The sequence below is a fragment of the Felis catus genome, chromosome E3 (assembly GCF_018350175.1).
Source record: "Felis catus isolate Fca126 chromosome E3, F.catus_Fca126_mat1.0, whole genome shotgun sequence".
Taxonomy (NCBI): Eukaryota; Metazoa; Chordata; class Mammalia; order Carnivora; family Felidae; genus Felis; species Felis catus.
The window spans coordinates 5,911,530-5,937,124 of NC_058383.1; the positions used below are offsets into that span (position 1 = coordinate 5,911,530).

At 42.7% G+C, this 25,595-nt stretch overlaps 1 long non-coding RNA gene across 3 annotated transcripts in view; it reads right to left on the reverse strand.

Annotated features, from left to right (window-relative positions):
- The window catches only part of LOC109495115, a 54,520-nt gene that overhangs the window by 14,545 nt on the left and 14,380 nt on the right, over positions 1-25,595 (reverse strand). For 2 of the 3 annotated variants that reach the window (XR_006590978.1, XR_006590979.1), the window contains exon 2: positions 18,274-18,394. This is a non-coding gene — a long non-coding RNA (uncharacterized LOC109495115). Of the gene's footprint in view, positions 1-5,584; positions 6,927-18,273; positions 18,395-25,595 lie in introns of those variants that run through there. The other variant, XR_002150325.3, reaches the window with a different exon arrangement.

Consider the following 25,595-nt stretch of genomic DNA (forward strand, 5'->3'; position numbering starts at 1 on the left):
GTCAAACTAGTCAGGAATAAAACTGGGTTTGGGTTTTGTTGATGTAGTTACCTTCAGTGCACCACCAGCTTCAAATTTTTCTAGAGATGCTTTGTGTTTAGGGTGGTGGTTGGGGTGCTGAGAGTTTTTATCATTTCTGTTACATTCTCAGCTTTCAGTCTTCTCTGCATGTCTGCACCTCAAAGAGGGTGTCCATGGTCACGCGCCTCCCCCTTGGTGCTAGTCTGGGGCTGGTGGACAAAAATATTGTTTCCTGACCCAGCTTTGATCTTAGGCAGGTCCTGTGTCCTTGGGTCTTGGGGGTGGGGCTTTCTCCGTGATCCAGCCCACCTTCCTGTGGCAGCCAAACTCTGTCTTGTAACTGGTGGGTCTTGTGAAGGAGAGAGTTTCCTATTCCTCTACCAGCAGAAGACCTCTAAGGGTATTAGTATAGGATTCTGGGCTCAGAATGGTTTCCTCCTGACCCCACTTCGGGGTAGACTTTTATTTTTTTTACCCTTACGCCACCTGCAATAGGTCTTTACCTGTGTTCTGGGGGTGATAGAGTTTTCTGTCCCTCCCCTCTTAGGACGTTAGGGTTTTATTCCAAAGGAGGCAGGAGTCCTGTATGCTGAGCTTTGTGCCCCTGCCACAGATGATTCAGTGATGTGTCTCATTTTTCCTTAAAAGGGCCCATCTTTACTTAGTTTTCAGACTACTTGGTTGTCCTGCAACCTCGGCTTTCTGATGGGTTCAATAAAAGGTATGGTTTTCTTGTTGTTAGGGTAGGAGTGACATTCTTTCTACCTTTCTTCATCCAAACCGGAGACAGAATTATCCATTTTGAATAGGAAGGAACAAGAAAAATGGAGGATAAACCACCGTGGAAAAAGAAAGGAGACTTTTCACTAATGGAGAAGAAGGATGTACGAGCAGACCAAGGACATGGTATCCCAAGACAAGGATGGGGGAGGTTTGCTAAATCACAAGAAGTGGAAAGGTGTGGCTCAATTAGCAGTTAAAATGTGCAGTTGTTCACTGAGACAGACACAGCCATTCACTGGGGCTGAGTCTGTGTGTGTGTCAGCCATGCAGGGCGAGCCCATTGGAGGTGACACGGTGAAAACACGCCCCATAAGGTTAAGGAGGCTAAAACCCACAAGCAAGAGTCCCACTGACCCCTATTCTTCACAGAAACGGTAACCTTAACCTTTAGGAGCAAACGACAGGAAGACTCTAGCCGGCCCAGGCCAGTTTGAACCTGACCATTGACTCACACCTGCATAGATGGACCACGGAGTGTCCACAGTTACCTCTACCTCTTTACAATGCTAAAATCTCCACCCAAAGAGGAGCACCAACCTCATTAACATAACACAGGGTGCACGTATAGGCATGTTTTCGAAGCATGCCTGTGTAACAACATTAGGCCCCCCCTTTATATGTGATCACAAAACTCCTCTTTCCGAATATTCATCCTAACTCTAAATAAAAGAAACCCATTCATCCCCCAGTCAGGGAGTCACGGCTTTGGAAGTTATTCCCCATGATCCCCATTTGTTGCAAATCATTTTCTTCGTGTGACAACTCACAACTCAGAACTCTGGGTACAATGGCCGGAGCCTATTCCCCTGATACGCCTGAGGGACGAGAAAGAGGGAGCGGGCAAGTACTGACCTTTGCACAATGAAGGGTGGCTGGCATACAGCACCACGTCCCCAAGTGCCCAGCAAATGAACCCTGCAGTGTCTTCTCCCCGGCAACTCTGAGACTGCTTTGTGCATGGGGAAATTTCCATCTCCTGATTTCAGTCACCTCTGGATTCCTGCCTGTTCTTTCCCCACAATATTTTTCTTTCCACCCTCATTCTGGACTCCTATTTGTCTCTCTGTTTATAATCTCCTCTCTCCCCTTCAGTCCATCCTATGATTCAGCATCATAAAACATAAAGCATCAATGTCTCTCTTTATTCTCACAAAATGTCAACAACTCTCTCTTGCCTGGGCGACAGTCACAGACTCCAATGCCTATGGGGACCAGGCAGGAAGCATGACTAAGTGAGGAAGGCAGGACTGAGTAGGAGCACATACATGCCTGGTCACAGCGAACAAGTGCTTCTCAACTCCAGGTTACCCTTGTCAAGTGAGAATACAGGCCATGTGGACAGGTTTTCTGATTTTCCCGGGTAAGCCGGAAATCTGGCTTTTTGCATGAATTTTCCTATTTGTAATGTTGGCAACTAATTTAAAAATTTGTCAAAATAGTGTGTGGGCCAGAGAAAACAATCTGTGGCCGGATATGCCATGACAGCTGCCGGTCTGCACCCCTGGTGTGGAAAATCAGCTCCACGCTTCTCAGCCGGATATGAGAGGCATTGCTCAGTCCACCACCCAGCCTTTTCTTCAAGGATTCATGACCTGAGCCCGTACACCAGAGAATTCTCCTTCTATTCCACGGTACACATTACACAGCAGTCTTCCCGCTCATCCAGTTGAAGAATGCACATTGGCACCGACCTGCCCTGCATTTCTTATCATTCAACCCTCCCTGATTTCCAGAGGCTGTGTGCCTCCTCTCCAAGTACAAGGTCTTTGACAGCTTCACAACCCCTCACCTGGCTTTTCTTTGTATCTCTAAACTTCCTTAATGAATGTACTCATTTTAAAAATGAGTTATATTTAAAATGTAACTTAGTTGAGTTATACAGACCAGACAATTCACTACTGAAGGGTACAATTCCACAATGTTTAGCACATTCCCATTAACTAATTTGCTATTTGTGTCCTACTGACTTCCAAATAGGATTTGGGGTTGCTTACAAAATTAAACACAATACAAACAGGACAACTAATAAGAACAGTACACCTCCCCAATTATCAACAGACTTTGCCAGGCATCCAAATGAGTTACTCCACTTGAGCATTTATTTTAGCCTGAGTTCCCTGGCAGAGAAGAAAAAAGAGAAATGAGTTGTCTGATAAAACAACACAGACAAATTTCTCAAGAGAGATGCTCTTTCCTGGCTAAGCGTCCAAGGAGGATGTTTGCATAAAGAGCCATTATTTGTGACTTTTATTGATAGGCAAATGACTTTCCTTCAGAACAATATTGACACTTCTCCACTTAAATAAATTATTGACACAATAGACTTGTTGGCAGGAATAAAATGTTCAGTATAACATTGCAATTAAGAACACAGGCTTTGGGATCAGAAAAACTTCAATTATTAGGTGTGTAACCTTGTGCAAGTCTCTACAGGCCTTAGGTGCCTCATCTGTAGAATGGGGTTAAAGGCAGGGTGTCTTTCAATGAATTTTGGCAGGAGGATTAAATGAGAAAGTAAGGTTAAGGTGGTGCTTACAGCATTTCTCCACTGCAAAGATACTATTTCATCTTCCCTTTGATTAATAAGTATCTTTTGAGGAGATACTTTGAGAGTATGTAAATATCTTGTTACCTCTCAAACTTTAACCCACTTGTTTTAGTATTCATTGATGCTTCTCACCCAAATCAATCATTACTGCCAAAGGATGACTGCCAAATGATGATCTTTTAATATCATCATTCCTTCTGCAATTATAAGTTGACTTTCAACAGTAAAAAAAAAAAAAGCTTTCTGAAATTAAAGATTGTCTAAATAAATAAAAAGATATCCCATGTTCATGAACCAGAAAACTTAGCATTCTAAAGATGGTAATACTCCCCCAAATTGATCTATAGAGTCAACACAATTCCTATCAGAATCCTAGCTGGCTTTTTTTTTTTTTTTTTTGCAGAAATTAACAAGAATTAAGAAGCTGACTCTAAAATTGATAAAGAAATGCCAGAGTCCCAGGGCAACCAAAACAATCTTGAAAAAGAAGAACAATGTTGGAGAACTAACACTTTCTAATTTTAAAACTTACTTCAAAGCTACACTAATCAAAACAGTGTGGTACTGGCATTAAAGGATAAATGTACAGATGAGTAGTACAGAATGGAAAGTCCAGAGGTAGACTTTTAAATTTATGGTCACTTGGTTTTCGGCAAGAGTGCCAAGACAATTCAGTGGGAAAGATGAGTCTTTTCCAAAATGGTGTTGAACAATTGGATATCCATAAGCAGAAGAATGAAGTTGGATGCCTTATATTATACGATGCTCAAAAAAAAAAAAAAAAAAGGACCAAAATCCCAAATTTAGGAGTTAAAAATAAACTATTAGAAGAAAACATTAGAGTAGATCTTCAAGACCTTGGGTTAGGCAATGCCTTCTTAGGTAAGGCACCAAAAATACAAATGACAAAAGAAAATATAGATAATTGGACTTCATCAAAATTAAAAACATTGGGGCACCTAGGTGGCTTAGTTGGTTAAGTGTCCAACTTTGGCTCAGGTCATGATCTCATAGTTTGTGAGTTTGAGCCCAATGTCAAGTTCTCTGTTTTCAGCACAAGGCACACTTTGGATCCTCTGTCCCCCCCTCTCTCTGTACCTCCTATTTGTTCTCTAGAATACACGAAGAGCTGCTACAACTCAATAATAAAAAGATCAATAACCCAATAAAAGATGGGAAAGGATCTGGATAGGCTTTTCTCCAAAGAGGACCTACAAATGGACAATAAGTATATGAAAAGATGCTCAGCATCATTAGTCATTAGTGAAACGAAATTCAAAACCACAACGAGATACCTTTTCACACTCAGCAGGACAGCTATCATCAAAGAGACAGATAATAATGGGATAAGGAGACACTGGAACACTCATATTTTGCTAGTGGGAATATAAAATGCAAAATGTGAAAGGAGTGAAGCTGCTGTGGAAAACAGCTTGGCAGTTCTTCAAAATGTTAAACACAGAGTTACCATATGCCAGCAAAATCACTCCTAGAGAAATCTACCAAGGAGAAATGAAAACATAGATCCACATAAAAATATGTACATGAATTTTCATGAATCTGTACACATAAAAACTGGTACACATAGTTCATATATTTATTCATACTAGCTAAATAGTGGAAATAATCCATATGTCCACCAACTGATGAATGGATAAACAAAATATGGTATGTCTATACAGTGGAATATTATTTGGCAATAAAAAAGGGTAAAGTAATGAATACATGCTACAACATGGATTAACTTTGAAGACACAAATGAGAGAAGCCAGTGACAAATGACCACATATTGTGTGAATCCATTCACATGAGATGTTCAGAGTAGAAAAATCTACAAAGATAGAGAATAGACCAGCCTGGGGCTGAGGATGGGGTCAGAAGGGAAGAGTGACTGCTGATGGGGACAGGGTTTCTTTCTAGGGTGATAAAGATACTCTAAAATTAGATGTGGTCATGGCTGCACAACTCTGTGAGTATACTAAAACCAGTGAACTGTATACTTTAAGTATATATATATATGTATAATATATATATAACATTATATATACATTTATTTATTTATTTATTTATTTATTTATTTATTTTTAATTTGTTTTTTTCAACGTTTATTTATTTTTGGGACAGAGAGAGACGGAGCATGAACGGGGGAGGGGCAGAGAGAGAGGGAGACACAGAATTGGAAACAGGCTCCAGGCTCTGAGCCATCAGCCCAGAGCCTGACGCGGGGCTCGAACTCATGGACCGCGAGATCGTGACCTGGCTGAAGTCGGACGCTTAACCGACTGCGCCACCCAGGCGCCCCTATTTATTTATTTTGAGGCAGGGAGGATCAGAGAGACAGGAAGAGAGAGAATCCGTGAAATCCAAGCAAGATCCGTGCAGAGCTCAACTTGGAGCTCGATCCCACAAACCGCAAGATCATGACCTGAGCTGAAATCAAGAGTTGGCTGCTTAACTGACTAAGCCACCCAGGTGTCCCTCAACTATATACTTTAAATGGGTGAATTGTACAGTATATGAATTCTGTCTCCATGAAACTACTGAAAAAATCAGTACAGAAACATAAAAAATATTAGATTTATAAAAAGGGAGAACCTTTCTTCCCCCTATTATTTATTTATATCAATATGGATTCATGGATTCAATAGGTTATAATCCTTTGCCATTACCATTTATTCTGATGCTCAGCTTGCCCCCTGTTTTGCCACCAGAACACCTTCAAGCTGGCTACTGTGTCCTTTTGACGTATATTGGTAATTCCTGGAGCATTTCTTTACTATTGTTTTCTTTCCTTCTTGGCACATGATAGCCCAGGCTTATCTTACATTTTTCCTTTCCAGACTGGGGCCAGACATTGTTCCAAAGAGCCCTGGTTTCTTGGTGGAGAATAGTACTTAGAAACCAAGATCTGGGCACGAGGTGTGTTCATTGTTGGTGGGGTGTCAGTGCTTCTCTCAGCAAACAGAACTGAGATTTACAGAAATCTGAATCATCATATGTATGTACATACATGCATGCATACACATACATGCCCTCACAATCTACATCCATTTCTATATTTAACTGGACTAAAACCTACAAGTTTACACCAATACCTCCCATTTCAACATAATGCTAGAGGGTCCATTCTATGATTCTCTCTTTCCATATTTGTAACTCCTTTTTCTGATGGTAATAAACCTGATATCCATTATCCACAATAAATGTACTTATTAGCTCAATCCTAGAATATTCAGAAAGTAATTTCAGAATTGCTAGCTCATGCCTCTGAGAAAATGAAGCCTACTAATTAGAGTTCAATATTTATTTAGTGGGTTTTGTTTTTGTTTTTGTTTTTGTTTTTAGCCCAAGAGTATTGAGTCCAAATACTGTGTTCAAAAGTTAATTGGGTTAGTTCTTTTTCCTCCATTTCAGTGTGGTCACGTTATTCATTTGAGTTATGGTTCAGTTTGTTTTTGTTTGTATTCAGTTTTGAAATTCTTCCCCCATCCTTGCAGATTTTCTTCCTTCCTTCCTTGCTTTCTTCCTTTTTAAATTCTTTCTTTCTGTGTGAAATATTAAGGTGGTTCCAAAGCTAGGGATTGAACAAAAAGTTATATTTGAAAAAGTGTCATTCTCCCTCTCATTCCCTCTATCCTTTTCTGTCCATTTCCAATCATATCCTGTAGGTAACCAATCTCGTTAGTTTCTAGTTTATAGTATTTCTCTTTGGTCAAATGAGTAGATAGAAAGATACATATTTCCTAATTTCCTCTCTTCTTTTCACAAAAGACAGCATACTGTAGATGATTTTACATGCTTTACTTTTTTTTCACTTAACGTACATCCTAGAAATCATGCTCAATCAATGATTAGAGATCTTCTTCATTTTTTACAGTTGCATAGTACTCCATTGTGTGACTGTACCAGTTTATTCCATCACTCTGCTGAGTGTGTATAACTAGGTTGTTTCTAGTATTTTCTATCGTTGGAGTGTATCTCCAGAGAAAATCCTCAGAAGTGGAATTGCTGGGTCAAAAGGTAAAAGCATATGTGGTTTTGTTAGCTAGACAAATTCCCTTTATGAGGGTTGTAACGATTTGCACTCACATCAGTAATCTGTAAGAGAGCCTATTTCCCTGCAGTCACGCCAACACTGTGTGTTGTAATGCTTCCTAATTTCTGTCAATCCAATGACGAGAAATGGTATCTCTATGTAGTTTTCATTTGCATTTCTCTCATCATGAATAAGGCTGAACATATCTTTATACATATAAGGACCATTTTTGTATCTTTTTCTGTGAATTGTTGATTCATGCTTTTGCCCATTTTTATTTCATGGTTTTTAAATATTCCCCCATTTAAAAATAGTTGTTTATATAATACATATATTAACTCATTACCTGTGATGTATGTTGAAATGATTTTCCAAGGTTGTTAGCTGCCTTTTAACTTTATATATATGAGGAAGTCTTTTTTAATGTAATTTAATTTACTAATTTTTCTTTTATCGCATTGAGGTTCTGAGTCACAGTTAAAAGCCTTTCCCTACATCCAGGTTCAAGAGGAGTCCATCCATGTTTTTTTTTTTAATTTTAATTTTTACAATTTAATACATGTTTATTTATATAATTACTAATTTACTGGATACTTATGCATGTTTTATTTTAGTCCTTGTAGGATTTTATTTACATAAATTTAGATTTATATAGCTTTTTAATTTTTTTAAAAAATTGAATTTTAATTACAGTACAGTTAGCTAACGTACAGTGTTGTTAGTTTCAGGTGTACAATATAGTGATTCAGCACTTCTATACATCAGTCAGTGCTCATCATAATAAGTGTACCTTAATCTCCTTCACTCACTCCCCCCCCCCCCCCACTTCCCTCCGGTAAACCAGCAGTTTGTTCTTCACAGTCTCTTTCTTGGCTTGTCTCTTTTTTTCTTTGTTCATTCATTTTGTTTCTTAAATTCCACATATGAATGAAATCATATGGTACTTATCTTTCTCTGACTAACTTATTTCACTTAGCATTATATTCTCTAGCTCCATCCATGTTGTTGCAAATGGCAAGATTTCATTCTTTTTTATGGTCAAGTAATATTCCATTATATATATATATATATATATATCATATAATATAATCACATCATATACTACACATACACACACACACACCACATCTTCTTTACCCATTTGTCAATTGATGGACATTTGGGCTGCTTCCATAATTTGGTTACTGTAAATAATGCTTCAATTTACATAGGGGTGCATGTATCTTTTCAAATTAGTGCTTTTGTAATTTGGGGGGTAAATACCCAGGAGTGGAATTATTGGATCCTATGGTAGTTCTATTTTTAATTTTTTGAGGAATCTCCATACTGTTTTCCACAGTGGCTGCACTGTTTGCATTCCTACCAACAGTGCACAAGGGTTCCTTTTTCTTTCTCTAAATCCTTTCCAACATTTGTTGTTTCTTGAGGTGTAGATAGCTTTTTAGATAGTCGATCCAGGGGGAGTTTATTCTTGTATATGATACGAAGTAGGAGGGATCTACTTTTATTTTTATCTTTAAAAACATTTATTTTTAATATTTTTTAAACATTTATTAATGTTTATTTTGAGAGAGTGAGAGAGAGAGTGCGCATGGACACAAGTCTGAGACAGGAAGAGAGAGAGGGAGAGAATCCTAAGCAGGCTCCACGCTATAAGCACAGAGCTCCACTCAGGGCTCGGTCTCACCAACCATGAGATCATGACCTGAGCTGAAATCAAGAGTTGGACGCTCAACTGACTGAGACACCCAGGCACGCCATCTATTTTTTCAAAACAGGCATGTGAACTGTATCCTTGAGGACACCCGTAACTTGCTTACTCGGGTGCATCCTACATTTAAGTCCAATGTCAAAGTCCATGCCGGGGGTGGTAGCTGCTCCCTTGCTTCATTAAAGATTCTGTCTCCTCTCCCTCATGTTTTGTTATTCTTGTTTTTTGTGGGTTTTAAGTAAAAAGGGTAGGGTAAAACTTATCTTGACTCTGCTATCTTTAACTGGAAGTCTGCTAAAATATATTTATTTTTATTTTTAAAAAAAAATTGTTTTAACGTTTATTTATTTTTGAGACAGAGAGAGACAGAGCATGAACAGGGGAGGGGCAGAGAGAGAGGGAGACACAGAATCTGAAGCAGGCTTCAGGTTCCAAGCTGTCAGCACAAAGCCCGACGCGGGGCTCGAACTCACGGACCGTGAGATCATGACCTGAGCCAAAGTCGGAGGCTTAACCGACCAAGCCACTCAGGCGCCCCTATTTTTTAAAGATTTTACTTTTTAAAGTAATCTCTATACCCAATGTGGGGCTCGAACCTACAACCATGAGATCAAGAGTCACATGATCCAACAACTGAGCCAGCCAGGCGCCCCTGTTAAAATGTATTTTTAACTATGACATTTTAGCTTTACTAAAAATAATTAAAAGTACAGTTTGAATTTTTATAAAAAGTAGTTCAGTTGACTGGGAGTGGGAAAGATGCCTCCTGGATTAACAGGGAGAGTGTTAAGTATAAATGAAAGCATTAGGGTTGGGTAAGGCAGCTAAATTTATAGTAAAAACAGGTTTCAGGGAGTTCAAAACCTATGAAAGTATGGAAAATTGTAGGTTTCCTCCTACAATCCTCCAACTGGCTGAGTTAGATTGTGCCATTCTTCTCAAATTTGCAATATAACCAGACGGTGGGGACAGCAAATCGTCACTGAGCAAAGTATGTGCATTTTCTTAAATTATGCTCTGAATTATAGATCCTCCTTCCAAAGGCAAACCATACAATTATTAGCAAGATTCCTATTAGCTAATTGACTATTTTAATAAAACCTTCTGTTTTAATAGAAATAACATAATTAAGTGGAAAAGCATCCTAAACTTTTGCTCATTATTTGTATACTTCTTATTCAGAAAGTCTGGCCACTGGGACCATCTCTCTAGCTTAAGTGCCATTATTAACCTGCTGTGAGTTACTCAAATTTCAGCTAGGAAACCTAGAAAGAAAGAAATAGCTTCTCTGTGTAAATTCTGTCAAACCTAACCTATAGCATGGCCAGTATCAGTCACTAAATCTTAATCTCTAAGACTTTACTGAGGATTATTTTGTCAGATCAGATGTGTGGTGAGGCAGCCAGGTAACTTGGGAGTGGTTGGCACGTGTGGGCTAGGAAGAAGTCACACTGAAAACAAGCAAATCCTTCTTTATAACTTTGCTCAGTGCAGGCCTTCTCCCAATATCCAAAGGGACTACAATTTGTAACCAAAAAACTGGCCATGCATCTTCTTCAAGAAGGGGTTGCCATGAACATTGGGTCAAGAGTGCGGGTGAACTTGGCTTGTCATCCTGCCTTTACTCTTCAGCTAAAGAAGGAAGTAGGTCAGGGAAGAGCATGTGGAAAAAAAGATCAAGTGTTCTCATTTTTATTTTCAAGTTCAAGCTGTTTTAGGGTCATCATCCAACCTTTGCAGAGTCTTCCCATAAAGTAGAGAGGCCCTAAATTAGCTGAGCAACTGCAGTTTCCAGATAGAGGAGAGGTCGTCACCTGGTAACTGGTCCCATCTTCCAGCCCACTGCATGACCTCATGGACCAGGGGTCCCCTGAGTTGTCTCTTTACCACTCACTTGGCAAATGCCTATTGTCTACTCCGTGTACTTTGCAATGTATTAAGTGCCACGAGCCTGTGAAAACAGTTGAGGGGATTTTTGCAATGTTTCTGTATTAGTCTGCTCTAGCTATCGTAACAAAACAGTACAAACTAAGTGGCTTAAATGACAGAAAATTGTTTTCTGACAGTTCCAGAAGCTGAGTCTAAGATCAAGGTGCTTAGTTTCTGGTTAGAGCTAGTTAGAGTTAGCTTAGAGCTAGTTTCTGGTTGAGGCCTTTCCTTCCTTGCTTGTAGACTGTCACCTTCTTCCTGTGTCCCCACATGCCCTATTTTCTGTGCCCATGTGGAAAGAGAAAGATCTATGGTGTCTCTTCCTCTTCTTATAAAGATATCAGTCCCATCAGATGAAGGTCCTACCCTTATGACCTCATTTAACCTTAATTACCTCCCTCAAGGCCCAATCTCCAAATGGTCACATTTGGGGGTTAGGGCTTCAGCAAATGAATTTGGGGGGGACACAATTCAATCCCTAACAGTTTATTTCTGGAATTTTTAGATTTTTTTTTTTTTTTTAAGTTTGAATCACAGATACTTTTGGTCTATGGGAGATTTTACCTAACGTATTATATACATTCACCCTTACCTAAAGTATGTGGGTTGACTGGGAAAACTGGATCAAGGACTCTTACTCCCAAATACCTGGGTGTTAACAATGAGATGGATCCACACAGTAATCACATCTACAGGGCCGCTCGTAAACTTGTAGGGTGGAGAGTCATCTCAACAGTCCTGCCAGAGATCACCCATATGCTCCTAGCATGGTGCCTTGCACACAGTGGTCACTCCATCCAAACGGGCTGAGTGAATAAATGAACAAATGAGTGAGTGACCCATGATGACTTCCACCGAATCTTGGAAATGCCAAATATATGGGATTTTAATAAAAGGAGGCCTGCTCTTTCCCTTCTGTGTGTCATTTACACCGTTCTGAGTTTGAACCTTGAACATCTTGTCTTTAGCTCTGGGTTTACTTCATGTGCTTTAGGAAGGGTAGGGCTCCCTCCAAGTCTTTGTGAAGTGAGCCTTGGATAAACGGTAGAGGTGTGAAAAGCACCTGTCTAAGAAGATCTGTAAGACGTCTCCTGTGGGTCTTTAATCTGTTTCTTCCAGGGAGTGTGGCTCTGGCAGTTCACGGAGGTTCAATCAAATGCAGACAGGTGGGAATGGATTTCCTTCTCCACACAGCTGGCTAGATGGTGAGTCTCTTTCTTTTCTTTCCCTTTCCTTTCCTTCCCTTTTCTTTTCCTTTCCTTTCCTTTCTCTTTCCTTTCCTTTTCTCTTTTCCTTTCCTTTTCTCTTTTCCTTTCCTTTTCTCTTTCCTTTCCTTTCCTTTCCTTTTTTTTCCTTTTCTTTTTTTTCTTTTCCTTTTGCTTTGCAGTGCTCACAAACTTATTTTGAGCTCTAAGATGACCGGGACTCCAAAGGATAAGACTAATGCTGTTTGATAATCAAGGGGAAGACGATTTTAAAAATCTTTTTAAGGATTCTGCCAGCTTAACTTTAAACTACGTATGAGCTGCACTGCATAGGGAAAATGTTCAGCCTAGGTCTACTTCACGATGATTATGTTAACGATAAAGTATTTCATAATTTTTTATCTATTTGGGATAAATTAAGCAAATTAAGTCTACCTTGCAAAACCTGAATTGGAATAAAGCTATTAGAGTAGGATTCCTACTCTAGCAAAACTATATAATTAAATGTAGAAGACTTAATAAATATTTGATAAACTCAATTCGACTTAACATCCACTGAGTGCCTACTATATATGTATGAGGCATAATGCTCAATGCTATAAGGTTTGCAAGAAAAAAATAATTTCTCAAGTAGCCTTGGCTTCCTAAGTATTTTATGTCACAATAATGTGACAACATATAGTGTCTTTTTACAAATCAGCTTATGCATTGCATCTTTAAGCACTCAGCTTCCCCTATTACACAATTTTAATCCTACTTTACCTCAGAGGAGTTCTGTGAAAATGAACAATTATAAAAAGTTCTGACCTTAAGAATCCCTTGTAAAACGCTACAGCTTAAATAATCCTGTTAAAAACATTAATTTAAACAGAGTATTCTCGCTGAGAGCCAAAACAAAGGAAAGAAATTCATTTACGGACTTCTCTGCCAGGGGTACACAGACACACTGTCATTTGCTGATCTAATTCTCTCTTCGGCTTGCAATGTTTTCCCTAAGCTCACACGAAGAAATCTACCAAGAGAGAAGAGAGTTCTCTCACCTACAAAACTCAATCTGGATTCAAGAGCCGATGGATAACACTAGTTCCTCTCAAAAAGGCTCTTATTACTGAATGGATTTTTTTCCCCACCCCCTTCCTGCACTCACCAGAAGGCTCCATAGAAAGTCTCCATAATTTGCTCCTTTGTGTTTCTCATTAGGGCCTGAGAGGAACCCTATTGAGCTTCCCTGACATTATCTCGGTCCACCTGATGCCTGGGTGTTTTGAAATGTCATATTGTTTGAGGGATAATACCAGCCCTGATTGTGTCAGTCACAGAGCTGGGCATGGAATAAGTAAGTGAAGGGGGACCACAAGGAAGAAAGTCAAGGTCATTCACACATGTCGAAGGAACTGGGCCCTCTTTACTCTCTGGGACATTTGGGAGCCAAACTGGCACTGGCCGTGCAATCCCAGGGTGAACTCCACGTATGCACTTGGCAGCTGGCTTCTTGGTCCCAGTAAGAAGTAAGTTTGAACCCCTTCATCACAAAGAGGGGGAATCAGGGGCAGTGAAGCCTTGTAACTATGACAACCACAAACAGCGAAAGAGAGCAGTGAGCTGGATCTGTCAAGGTAGACGCTTAGCGCAGTCAAGGCTGATCTGCTCCCAGGGGAATAGGTTTGCAGCCACAGGCAAGTCCCACTTGCCCCAGTGTGGGTGACTGCAATGGTAGACCCTGCCAAAAAGTACAGGTCCTTGCTTCTGCTGGCTGCTGATGTTTCCCTCCCCTCACGGGCGTGCCGACCATCCCTCCCAGTCTGTGAATGCGAGCGGAACATGGCACCCGCTTCCTCCTTCCCTGTGAAAACGCATCAGTGCTGCACCCTCCTTGGCTCTGTGGGGTGGGCAGTAGTGGGCAAGGCCAGCCAAGTGTCCATGATCCCAGGGCACTAAGAACACGCAGGGCCAGCAAACCACTCTGGTTGCCTCGCTTACTCTGCCCTCCTAGGCCCTCGAATCTCCTTAGGGAGTTCCTGGGGGGAAATAAACACCATTGGCATGGGCCTCAGAGATAATTTCATCCAGATCTGCAATCTCAACAGCCTGCTGAGATATGTGCCAGGTGAGTGTGTAAACATGTAAATCAGGCTTAAGACAATAAGGAGTTGTGGGGCCAGTGTCTCAACTGGCCATCTTAAAGGAATGCAAATTTAATACAATGAAAAACCAAATCGAAACGAAACAGAACATGCAGCCTAAATAAAACACATCTGTGGGCTTCAAGGGTCCCACAGGCCACTAATGTGCAATTCCTGATCTGGTCTATGCCCTCTTTTTATGGATGCAGAGACCGACCGAGTCCCAGGGGGGAAAAGTTACTTGTTCCTGGGTAGGGCTAGAACCCAAGTTACCTAAATTTCCACCTATAGCTGGTGACCTCATAAAGCCTGCCTCATTATGTGTTGGGGGCTCAGCAATGGAAATTGCTAGACTTCTAAGTCCCAAACCTTTGGATGTATGGATACCAAGCCCCACCTGACCAGGACTGCCTGGGGAAGGCTGAGCCGCCCATTGTGGACAGGGTTCCCAGACAGACCTCACGGCCTCTGTGGCTCAGCTTCTATATCTAGAACCTGGAGACGAGCTTCCCAATTTGGCCACCTTTTATCACGAGAGGTTCCTTAACCATTGAGCTTCCTTGTCTGGGGGATGGTGGTCCTACAGAAAAGGCTGCCGTGAGGAAGTAATGAGCTGCTCATGGAAAGCCCTGAGAAGAGCGCCTGATGCAGAGTAATTGCTCTTTAAGCGTCTGTTAACATTGTGGGGCTGTTGTATAGGTGTTATTACTGTTTGATGTAGCCTACAACACCGTTGGCAGATGAGTGAATGAAGATGTGGTGTCTCTCTCTCTCCACACACACACACACACACGCACACACGCACGCACGCATGCAATGGAATATTATTCAGCCATAAAAAGGAATGAAATCTTGCCATTTGCAACATCATGGATGGATCTAGAGAGTACAATGCTGGGTGAAATAAATCAGAGAAAGACAAATACCATATGATTTTGCTCATATGTGGAATTTAACAAACAAAATAAATGAGCAAAGGAAAAGAGAGAGAGAGAGAGAGAGACCAACCAAGAAATAGACTCTTAACTCTGGAGGACAAACTGGTGGTTACCAGAGGGGAGGTGGGTGAGTGAAATACGTGACAGGGATTAAGTGTATAAGAGGACACTTATCACGATGAGCACTGAGGAATATATAGAATTGTTAAATTGCTATATTGTACACCTGAAACTAATATAACACTGTACATTAACTATGGTGGAGTTAACATTGAAAAATTAAAAAAAAAATAAAATGCCATTGGTAAAATTAAACGTTACCCAAAAGCCTAACTAATAGGAAATGACTCAACAGAAGTTTAGTATGTGATTCACACAGCACACCAAGGAAAATTACAAGGAGAGAAATTACACGGCCCAGCCTGGAAAATAGAATAATGAAAACCAAGCAGCGATGCTATCCAGGGTAAACCTTTTCACCAGCCAGGAAGATAAGAATTAAGCAAATTTGTTCTCAAGAAAGATATGGCAGAGAGCTTTCTCTGAAAAAGAAAAATGGAACAATCTGCTTACTAAGTTCTCTCAGGAAAGAAAATTTCCTAAGTAAATACTTCGTATTCAGAATGATCATGAGCCACAAAAGGCATTTTCCTCAAGCGAACTGAGATAGAGTTTCTTGTAAATTAAAAACTTTCCAAAAAAAAACAAAAAAAGGGGAGAGTGGAGGCCAATTCATCGGGAGCTATTCAAATGAGCACACCTTCCCAGCCACTTGAAGCTGTTGGCCTTCAGCAGAGTTTCTGCGTGCGGGAAGCAAACTGAGGAGTGTCCCCTTCGGAGCCTTTCCTCCTCACCCACCTCAGCCCCGCAGACATTTCTGCCTCACTTGATGTGCAACACTGCTTTCTCCAAGCTTCTGAGATCAGCCCTCACGGCACGTTGTCGCCTTCCCCAGGGGTCAAATGCAGTGTATGGATATAGAAGCCCTTCCACATCAACAAACTCTCTCGTGTGCAATCTTGGGCCCCTCTCCCTGGGTGGTCCAGGGCCCCGGAATCCAGTCCCTATGTACCTTCTCCTGAGGACAGTCACCTTCAGTCATCAGCAGGCCTTGCTCTTCCCCAGCTGGACTGGGTTAAGACTCGACCCCTGGTTTTGGTCTGGTGTAGGGAGGGGAGGCAGGGGCACATCCCGAGAGGGGTACACATTCATTGCCTCGAGAGGCAACAATACCTGCATGGTCTTCCGGTCCTCTTCTAGCTGGGGGAGGGAGGGCACCACGGCAGGGTCTCGAGGTTTCAAGAGATCTGGGGCTTCAAGGTTCCCAACTGCATCTCCCAGAATGACCCCATCTCCATCCTCAGGGTGCCTCCTTCCCAACACAGGTCCTGAGTGGACCCGGCAGACTTGCTGGGGTTGAGAATGCAATGCTTTCTGGGGGACTGGAGGCTTCATGCCCTGCGTGGGGCTCAAACTCATGGCCCTGGGATCAAGACCCGAGCCGAGATCAAGAGTTGGACACTCAACTGACTGAGCCACCCAGGCGCCTCCCCCCCCCACCACCACTCTGCTTTTCATAGTCTTTTGCCAAGGTGTCAACGGAACTCATTAAAAAGCATCTCACCTTATTGGGAACATTCATTTCATTATAATATTAGTTTAGGCCCTTAACCTCTCAAGGGCTGGAGACATTGGCTTTGCCGGGACTCCTCCCCCAATCCCAGCCCCACTTTCCTTCATGAAAGTCTTCCAGTTTTACCACTCTGTGTGGAGGGATGCAGGAGGAAGGAGCTGAGCCGCAATATGGTTGAAACAGAGGCCTCAGCATGTTCCACAGGAGCTCTGGAGCCGGACCGCCCTGCCTGGAGACAACAAGGCCTGAAACCTGAAACTGTCCCATTGCCCAATCATTGGATGTGGCTGCCCTGGTGAGCAGTGGGCCATGGACAGTTCCCAGGGAGGGACTCAGCTGAGAACAGGGATGGTCGCCTGCCCAAGCAGCTGAGGGACAAGTGCCCTGGCCCGGGGGGGCCGAGAGGTGCATACGTTGGAGGTATACACGTGGCACACCCTTCTTTTGTTCATGCAGATGATGTTGCCTCATCACCTCCTTCCTCCCTGGGCCCCTCCACCTGCAGCCAGGGATCTCTCCAAAACGCAAATCCAATCACACGATGGCTGACCTGCCTAAAACCCTATCACGGTCTCCCGATGCCCTGAGAATAACATTCAGTTGCCTTAACATGGCTCAGAAAATTTTGCATGGTCTGACCTCTGCTTATCTTTGTGGTCTCATTTTTCAACACTCCTCTTGAATGTCTTGCTTCTGACCACAGGAAGACCATTTAATTTCATCGCCATGCCAGGCCTGTGCACGTGTGCGTGCATGTCCGGGGTGGGGCAAGTGAGGGGTGTCTGGAGGGTACTCTTTCTGCGCTCGCCTCCTCCCTTCCCGTGACCACTCCCTCAAGCACCTCTGACTTGCTCATTCCTCCTTATCCTTCACTCCTTACCACTCAGCTCCTCTGAGAAGCCTTCCCTGATCCCCCAGTGTAAGGAAGGTGTTTCTCCTCTGTGTTTTCATACTTCCTGTACTTCTCCTGCAACCATGCTGTTCGTCCTATGTTTTAATTGTTTGCTATTCAGTCTCCCTGAAACAACAATGACCGTGGCTATCTTATTCACTGTTGTATTTCTAGCTCCTTGCAGGGTGCCTGGTGCACAGTCTCCTAAACGAATGAATACATATGTGGTGGCTGGAGAGGGGAGCAGAAAGAGGCATAGTCTGACCATTCAACAGAAAGAAAAGACGGAAATTAACCACTGAAGGTAATTATTACCACTTTTGGTCAAACAGGCTCAGAAAGAGAACGGAACTAGTTCTTAGTGCAGATTCTCTCTGAGCACAGAAGCCAGTGGGATCTATCAAGCAGGTGAGGAAGGTGAACTCACCCAGTGAAAACGGGATTCAACACTGACCTTTACAGAAGAGCTTGGTGCCATTCTGGATGCAGGAACCCGGGGCGGGAGCGGGAAGGCCAGAGATCTGGAGGGAATCTCAAAGAAAGCCAACTAAGCAGTCAGGGAGTCAAAGTGATTCCTGCAGAAAGACAGAGGCACCGGACAGGTTAGGACCCTGGCTTAGAAGGTTTAGGCCAAACGGCACAGGCTGAAGTCTCCAAAATAATACAGGATATGAACACAGACTAATGTGTGGAGGCTGAAACACTGGAATCAGAGGCATCCTGGTACATGACATCAACATAAGGAATGTAAAAATACTTTCTGTGGCAGGAAGCAGATATACAGACTCCACTTCCAAGAAGTAACGGAGGCAAAAATGGGCATATCCCTCACTTGGAGAAGGCCTGGATAGAGACATCACTGCCTCACTTCTCCAACAAAGTGGGAGGCATGGGCCCGAAGGATCGCCCTTCTCTCACTGGATCTGTTCCTCATGATGCCCCACACAGTCAGGGTTGCATCCACAGTAGGCATCTCACTGGTGGTTGTTAACAAGTCCTTCAGTTATGAAAAATACATAAATAATTTGGCAAAGCACCTTGGCTTTTAGTAGGAAAAAAAAAAATAAACTCAAAGTACAGTCCTTTAGAGCACAGAACCTCTCCTGAATGTAACACAGCCTCTCTAGACAGCCATTTATCGTTTTGTGCCCCAGTTTCCTTCTCTGTAAAGCTGGATTGTTACAAGGATTAAATAACTGAATATATGTAATAATGCAATCTTGGCTGGCCATTTACCTCTCTGGCTTCATTGGTAAGAAAGAAAATGTAATACCCCACACAGGGTTGTTATGGATATCAGATGACAAAGCACCTAAGAAATCTCTGCATGTGTTCAAAAAATTTTTTTAACGTTCATTTATTTTTAGGGGGTGGGGAGCGTGAGTGGGGGAGGGGTAGAGACAGAGGGAGACACAGAATCTGAAGCAGGCTCCAGCCTCTGAGCTGTCAGCACAGAGCCCAGTAAGGGGCTGAAACCCACAAGCCGTGAAATTATGACCTGAGCCGAAGTCAGACGCTTACCAGACTGAGCCACCCAGGTGTCCCTCTCTGCATATGTTTTAAAGTGCTGCCTGTGAGTTAGAAGGTGTGTGTGTGTGTGTGTGTGTGTGTGTGTGTGTGTGTGTGTGTATGTGTGTGTGTGTGTGTTCCTTTAAGCAGTTTCTGTTGTATGTGTCTTTTAAGAATAATCTCTTATCGCTTCTCGGCCTTTTGGCTAAGATCAAGTGTAGAATAATCTCTTGATGCTGGGAGTGTGCCCGGTATGTTTCCTGAGAGGCCATGAATGGATGGTGGACAAGCCCATGCACAGACCCCAGGGGAAAGCATTTCGCCCCCTCTGTGGAGCAAAGGTACAGAAATCTATCCAAAGGGAGGGATATCACCGCTCCTGTCTGTGGCCATTCCCAGCCTCTCAGGCCCTCACTGATCCCCATCCAAGGACAACAGCTACGCCCTGCCACAGCCATCTCAGAATGTGCCTCTGCTCTGGCTGACCTGGAATCCTCTCTTCTTACACCAGGGTGCCAGATGCTAAGCAAACAGAAAACCGCATGCTTAGATGTGCTCGCTCTTTTTTGGGGTGTTTTTGTTACCTCTTGACGACAGACGTTTGTATCTGAATTGCTTCCTCAACATTAACCTGGTATTTTGCCTGAGAGGTTTTCAGTGTTGCGATGCAGTAAAGGACAAACCCCAAAGCCATGAATTGCTATGACTGTATACGGTCATCTCCTAACTCACGCTCCCTCTCTGCTTCTCTCTTAATATATATGCCTGCTATCGACAAATCACACCTTGTATAAACTGTGTGCTTGAATCTTTTCCAGATGCCGGAAGTATGATGTTAACAATGAGAAAAAGGGAAGGGAAGGCTTTCAAACCTTGAAGCTGTGTTTCAGAAATAGTTACAGATAGAGATACAAGCTATTAGGCTTTTTCCCAGAAGAACACGAGTAGAATGAAAAATCTATCTCAGTATGGGCGAAAAAACACATACAGTTTGTTTTTGTTTTTGTTTGAAAGAATATCGGTATAATAAGGGGCAAACCGAACTCTGAGCATGTACAAGTCTTTGGCACTTATGTGCTATCAAATCCAAACTGTTCAATTACATCACGTTATTAGACCTGCTCTTTTTATTGCTATCACTACCAATACTAGTCTTACTATTACTACTACTACTAATTAACGAGTATCGCTCTGTACCAGGCACAACGCCCTCTACTTGACAGACAGCATTTCCCCAAAGCCTCACAACAATCCCATGAGCAGATAGCATCAGTCCTATTTTACAGGAGAGGAAGTGAAAACTCAGTGGTTAATTAGGTAACTGGCCCCAAGTCACAAGAAGGTAGTGATGCCAACAGGATTTGAACCCAGGCTATTTAATCTAAAGCCGGATTCTTAAACTCTATGCCACCGCTGGCTGTGGGCTTTCTTTTTTCAGGATCGTGTTCACAATTTAACCCCAGCTATTTTTCACATTATGAGAGGCCCTGGACTCATGGAGATGGAAAACAACAGACCCTCCCTGAGAAGTGGAGGTGGGCCACTGGCTGGTCTCTCCAGCTAGCAGACCAGCAGCGTCTGCACGTCAGCTTCAACGGGAGCATGAGTCACGCTTTTGCCTTAACAAAATGAGATGTATAGCATTATGGACTTTCAGAATAAAGTTTGCGTGCCTTCATTCATTTGGGCATTAGCCAATGGATTTCAACCATTCTTTATCTTTACGCTAGGTCGAGTTCCAAGTTGGTGATGATGTTTTTCTCAGAAATCTGAAGGCGATGCTGTACTGCCTTGTAGAGTTAAGTGTCGCTACTGAGAAATAGGATGCCATTCTAATTCCTGATCCTTTCTTTATGAATTGTTTCCTCGGGAGCTTTGCTTTTAGGGATTTCTCTTCGTCTCCGGTATTTTGAAAGTACACGATTACGTGCCTTAGTGTGGGTCTATTTTTGCAGTGGGCTCTTGGTTGTCCCCTCAATCTGAGCACTGGGATTTCTGGGGGACATTTAGAAAAACAGCTTTATTGACATATAATCTACATTCCATAAAATTTGCCCACTTAAAGAAAGGAGTCAATTCAATAGTTTTTGGTATATTTACAGAGTTGTGCAGCTATCACTGTAATCTAATTTTGGGACATTTCCATCACCTCCAAGACAAACCTTGTACCCACTCGTCATCATCCCCTATTTGCTCCCACCAGCTCTAAGTAATCACCCATCTACTTTGGGGGACATTCTTTTGAATTATTACTTTAATAATCCTCCTCAATTTTCTTGGTTCTCTCTTTCTGGAATGTCTTTTATTCAGGTATTGGGTATGTTCAGGTATGTTTTAGTTTTCTTACCCTTCCTATTTCCATCTCCCTTTTTCTGTTCTGTGTAAGGGATATTTCCCCCACTAAAGCTCCACACCTCTTATTGAAAGTTGTATTTCCAGCAGAATATTTTTAATTTGCAAGAGGCCCTTTTTCCCCCCCTCTGAACATTCTTTTTGTAACATTCTGTTCTTTTTTTCATGAATGTAATGTCTTCTTTTATCTCTGAAGATATCACTTATAGCTTTTTTTGGAGTTTTCTTCTGCTTTTTGCATTACTTATTTCTTCTGAGTTTTTTTTTTCTTCTTCTTCTGTTGTTTTGGTCTCTGAGTTTCATAGTAGACCTTCCTCAAACATTTGGTGACTGCCGATTCATACTTAAGAGTGAAGCACTCAAAAGTATTTCTGTGTGTGTAGTTATAAGTTTATTGCATGGTGATCACCCCTGCTCCTGTGTTTTCATCACTTAGGGGCCTTTAAAACCAATACAAATTCCAAAGCCCACCCCTGGAGTATCTGATTTAATTGGTTGGAATCTTGTCATTCATATTAAAAAAAAATTTTTTTAATGTTTATTTACTTTTGAGAGAGAGACAGAGACAGAGCATGAGCGGGGGAGGGGCAGAGAGAAAGGGAGATACAGAATCTGAAGCAGGCTCCAGGCTCTGAGCTGTCGGCACAAAGCCCAACACAGGGCTGGAACTCGTGAGATGTGAGATCACGACCTCACTTAACTGACTGAGCCACCCAAGCACCCCCCGCCTCGTCATTCGTATTTTTTAAAACTCCCTAGATGATTCTGTTGTACAGGGGAAGGAATCCCTGTGGGGGCCCGAGGCGGGGGGGGGGGGGTCCTCAACTACCAATATAGGATATATTTTTTCCCCCAGAGTAATCAGATCCCTCAGAAAAGAAACTTTCCATCTCTTACCTTGGCATCTGACTGCTGACATCCTGAGACCCTCCTGGAAAAAGGGGCTGAGGGTCTCCCAGTCAGCACATAGGTACTCACACAACCTGGTGTTCTGCAGAGTGGTTGCACCCTTGACTTTGCCCTGTGTGCACAGGTCTGGAATCAGAGAGGAAGTCTCTGGTCCAGTGGTTCTCATTGCTTAGTGTCCAGCATCAGCAACACCTAGAAATTTGTTAGAAGTGCCAATTCCCAGGCCCCATCCTGACTTGCTGCATCAGAAACTCTGGGGGGGGGGGGGGCATCTGGGTGGCTCAGTCAGTTGAGCGTCTGACTTCAGCTCAGGTCATGATCTCATGGTTCAAGGGTTCAAGCCCTGTGTCAGGCTCTGTGCTGACAGCCCCGACCCTAGAGCCTGCCTCTGATTCCCTGTCCTTCTCTCTCTGCCCCTCTCCCACTTGTGTTCTCGCTCTCTCTCTCAAAAAGAAACCAAAAACAAAACAAAAAAACCTCTGGGAGTGGGGGCCCAGCAACCTCCAGGGAATTCTGATGCCTGCTCACGCTTGGGGGCTACTCCTCTGGGCTTCTGTCGGGGAGCAGGGACTGCGTGGGTGCTCAGAGTGTGGGAGGGGACCTGAGGATCCAGGAGCTCTGGAGCAGGCCTTCCTCCGGTCTCCAGCATCTCCAGAAGTCCCTGGGCCCCTCTCTCCACAGCCTGAGATTTTGTATTGGAAAGCAGTAATTTGGGGTCTTTCTTCCATCTCCAGTTTTCACTCCTCTGGTTTCCTAAGACAGTTTTAGCTCCGCCTTTTGCTTTCCAGTCCCTGGATTTTATTGTTCTCGCCTCCTTTGCGGTGCTGTTTCTCCTTGCAGCGCATGTCCTTTTTAGTCCCTTGGCTGCCATTTTAAGCGAGGTTGCAGGAGGGTATTTAATCCACCAGGCTTAACTGAAGTCTCATGATATAGATTAAGTGAATAAAGCACATTGCAGGGTGAAAAAAAACCAACCCCAAAACTAGATTCTATATTAACAAAGAAAGAAATAAAAAGCACAAAACCACGATATAGGATTTCTATACTTGTATGTGCCTGTACGTGTATTTTAATACATGGTATATGGATGGATATACTCTCAACTCCTGATGTTACCTCACGGTCATTGTCTTAGGGAGGTGGGGACGGGGGGAGAGGGAGGAACACTATTACTTTTTAAATTTATTTACTCCTGAATTATTTGAATTACTACAAAGAACAAGTATTACTTGTAAAAAATTTTTTAATGTTGAAAATCTACTTGCTTTGCACGAACTGACCTTATTTATTTAACTCCTTTAAGTTTATTTATGTATTCTGAGAGACAGCAACTGGGGTAGGGGCAGAGAGAGGGAGGGGAGAGTGCGAATCCCAAGCGGGTTCCCCACCATCAACGCAAAGCCCCATGTGGGGCTCAAACTCATTAATTGTGAGGTCATGACTTGACCCGAAACCAGGAGCTGGGCGCCCAACCAACCAAGCCACCCGGGCACCCCTATTTATTTTTTAAACATGTTTATTTACTTTTGACAGAAAAAGAGAGTGCAAGCAGGGGAGGGGCAGAGAGAAAAGGAGACAGAGGGTCTGAAGCAGGCTCTGTGCTGACAGCAGATAGCCTGATGTGGGGCTCAAACTCACCAACCGAGAGATTGTGACCTGAGCCGAAAGTGGGCGCTCAAATGACTGAGCCACCCAGGCCACCCTGAACTGACCTTTTTAAATTTACACAGTGGCCTGTGTGACCCATCCAGGGGTGGGAGGGTCTGGGGTTTCAGGGAAGAAATAGCCCTAAGTCCCAGATGTTGTCTCAGATTTAGGCTGGGCCCAAACAAAGTCAGAAAGATCCAAATATTCAAGTACCCAAAGTACCTGCTTCTATCCATATATTTGGTATAGAATAAAAGAAGTGTTCTCGGGGCGCCTGGGTGGCTCAGTCGGTTGAGCGTCCGACTTCAGCTCAGGTCATGATCTCGCAGTTCGTGAGTTCAGGCCCCATGTCAGGCTTTGTGCTGACAGCTCAGAGCCTGGAGCCTGCTTTGGATTCTGTGTCTCCCTCTCTCTGTCCCTTCCCTGCTCATGCTCTGTCTCTCTCTGTCTCTCAAAGATGAATGAACGTTAAAAAAAAAAAAAAAAAAAAAGAAGTGTTCTCATCCCTAGCTGGAGATTAGACTTGCCCTGGAGTACAGAAGAATGTGAGCAGCCACAGAAACAACAAAACACCTCACTGCCCCACCCATGGACTAATTAAATCCCAGGCAATTCTAATGTGCAGCAAGGGTTGACACTCATTTATGCAGATGTTATTTTAATCCCTTTAAAAAAAATTTTTTTAACATTTATTTATTTTTTGAGAGACAGAGACAAACCATGAGCAGGGGAGGGGCAGAGAGAGAGGGAGTCACAGAATCCGAAGCAGGCTCCAGGCTCTAAGCTGTCAGCACAGAGCCCGCCGTGAGCCTTAAACTCATAAAGTGTGAGATCATGACCTGAGCCAAAGTCAGACACTTAACTGACTGAGCCCTTAACTGATTTAATCTCTTTTTAAAATCAGAAAGATCAGCTCTCTGATGTCACTCGGATCTTAAAAACAGATCGCTTTGCTAGATTTTTAAATTCTTCAACTTTCTGACATCACATAGCACAATACTGGGGAAGTTTTTAGTCTGTCTTAAAATACTACCTAGATTTGGCTTTGCAAGAACCACAGTGATCAACTGTGCACTATATCTCATAGCATTTGCAAGCTGAATGCTCTCTCATGGGCCTCAGAGATAATGCGACTCTTCATTTTACAGATGAGGAAATGTCGCCCAGAGGTATTCTCTCACAGATTTACTACAAGGGGGGGGGGGGGTGGAGAAAGTGTGTGTGTGTGTGTGTGTGTGTGTGTGTGTGTGTGTGTGAGAGAGAGAGAGAGAGAGAGAGAGAGAGAGAATGAGAGAGGAAGAGAGAGAGAGAGAAAGTAAATATTGTAAAGGACTTCTATTACTTTTACAAGTGTATGTA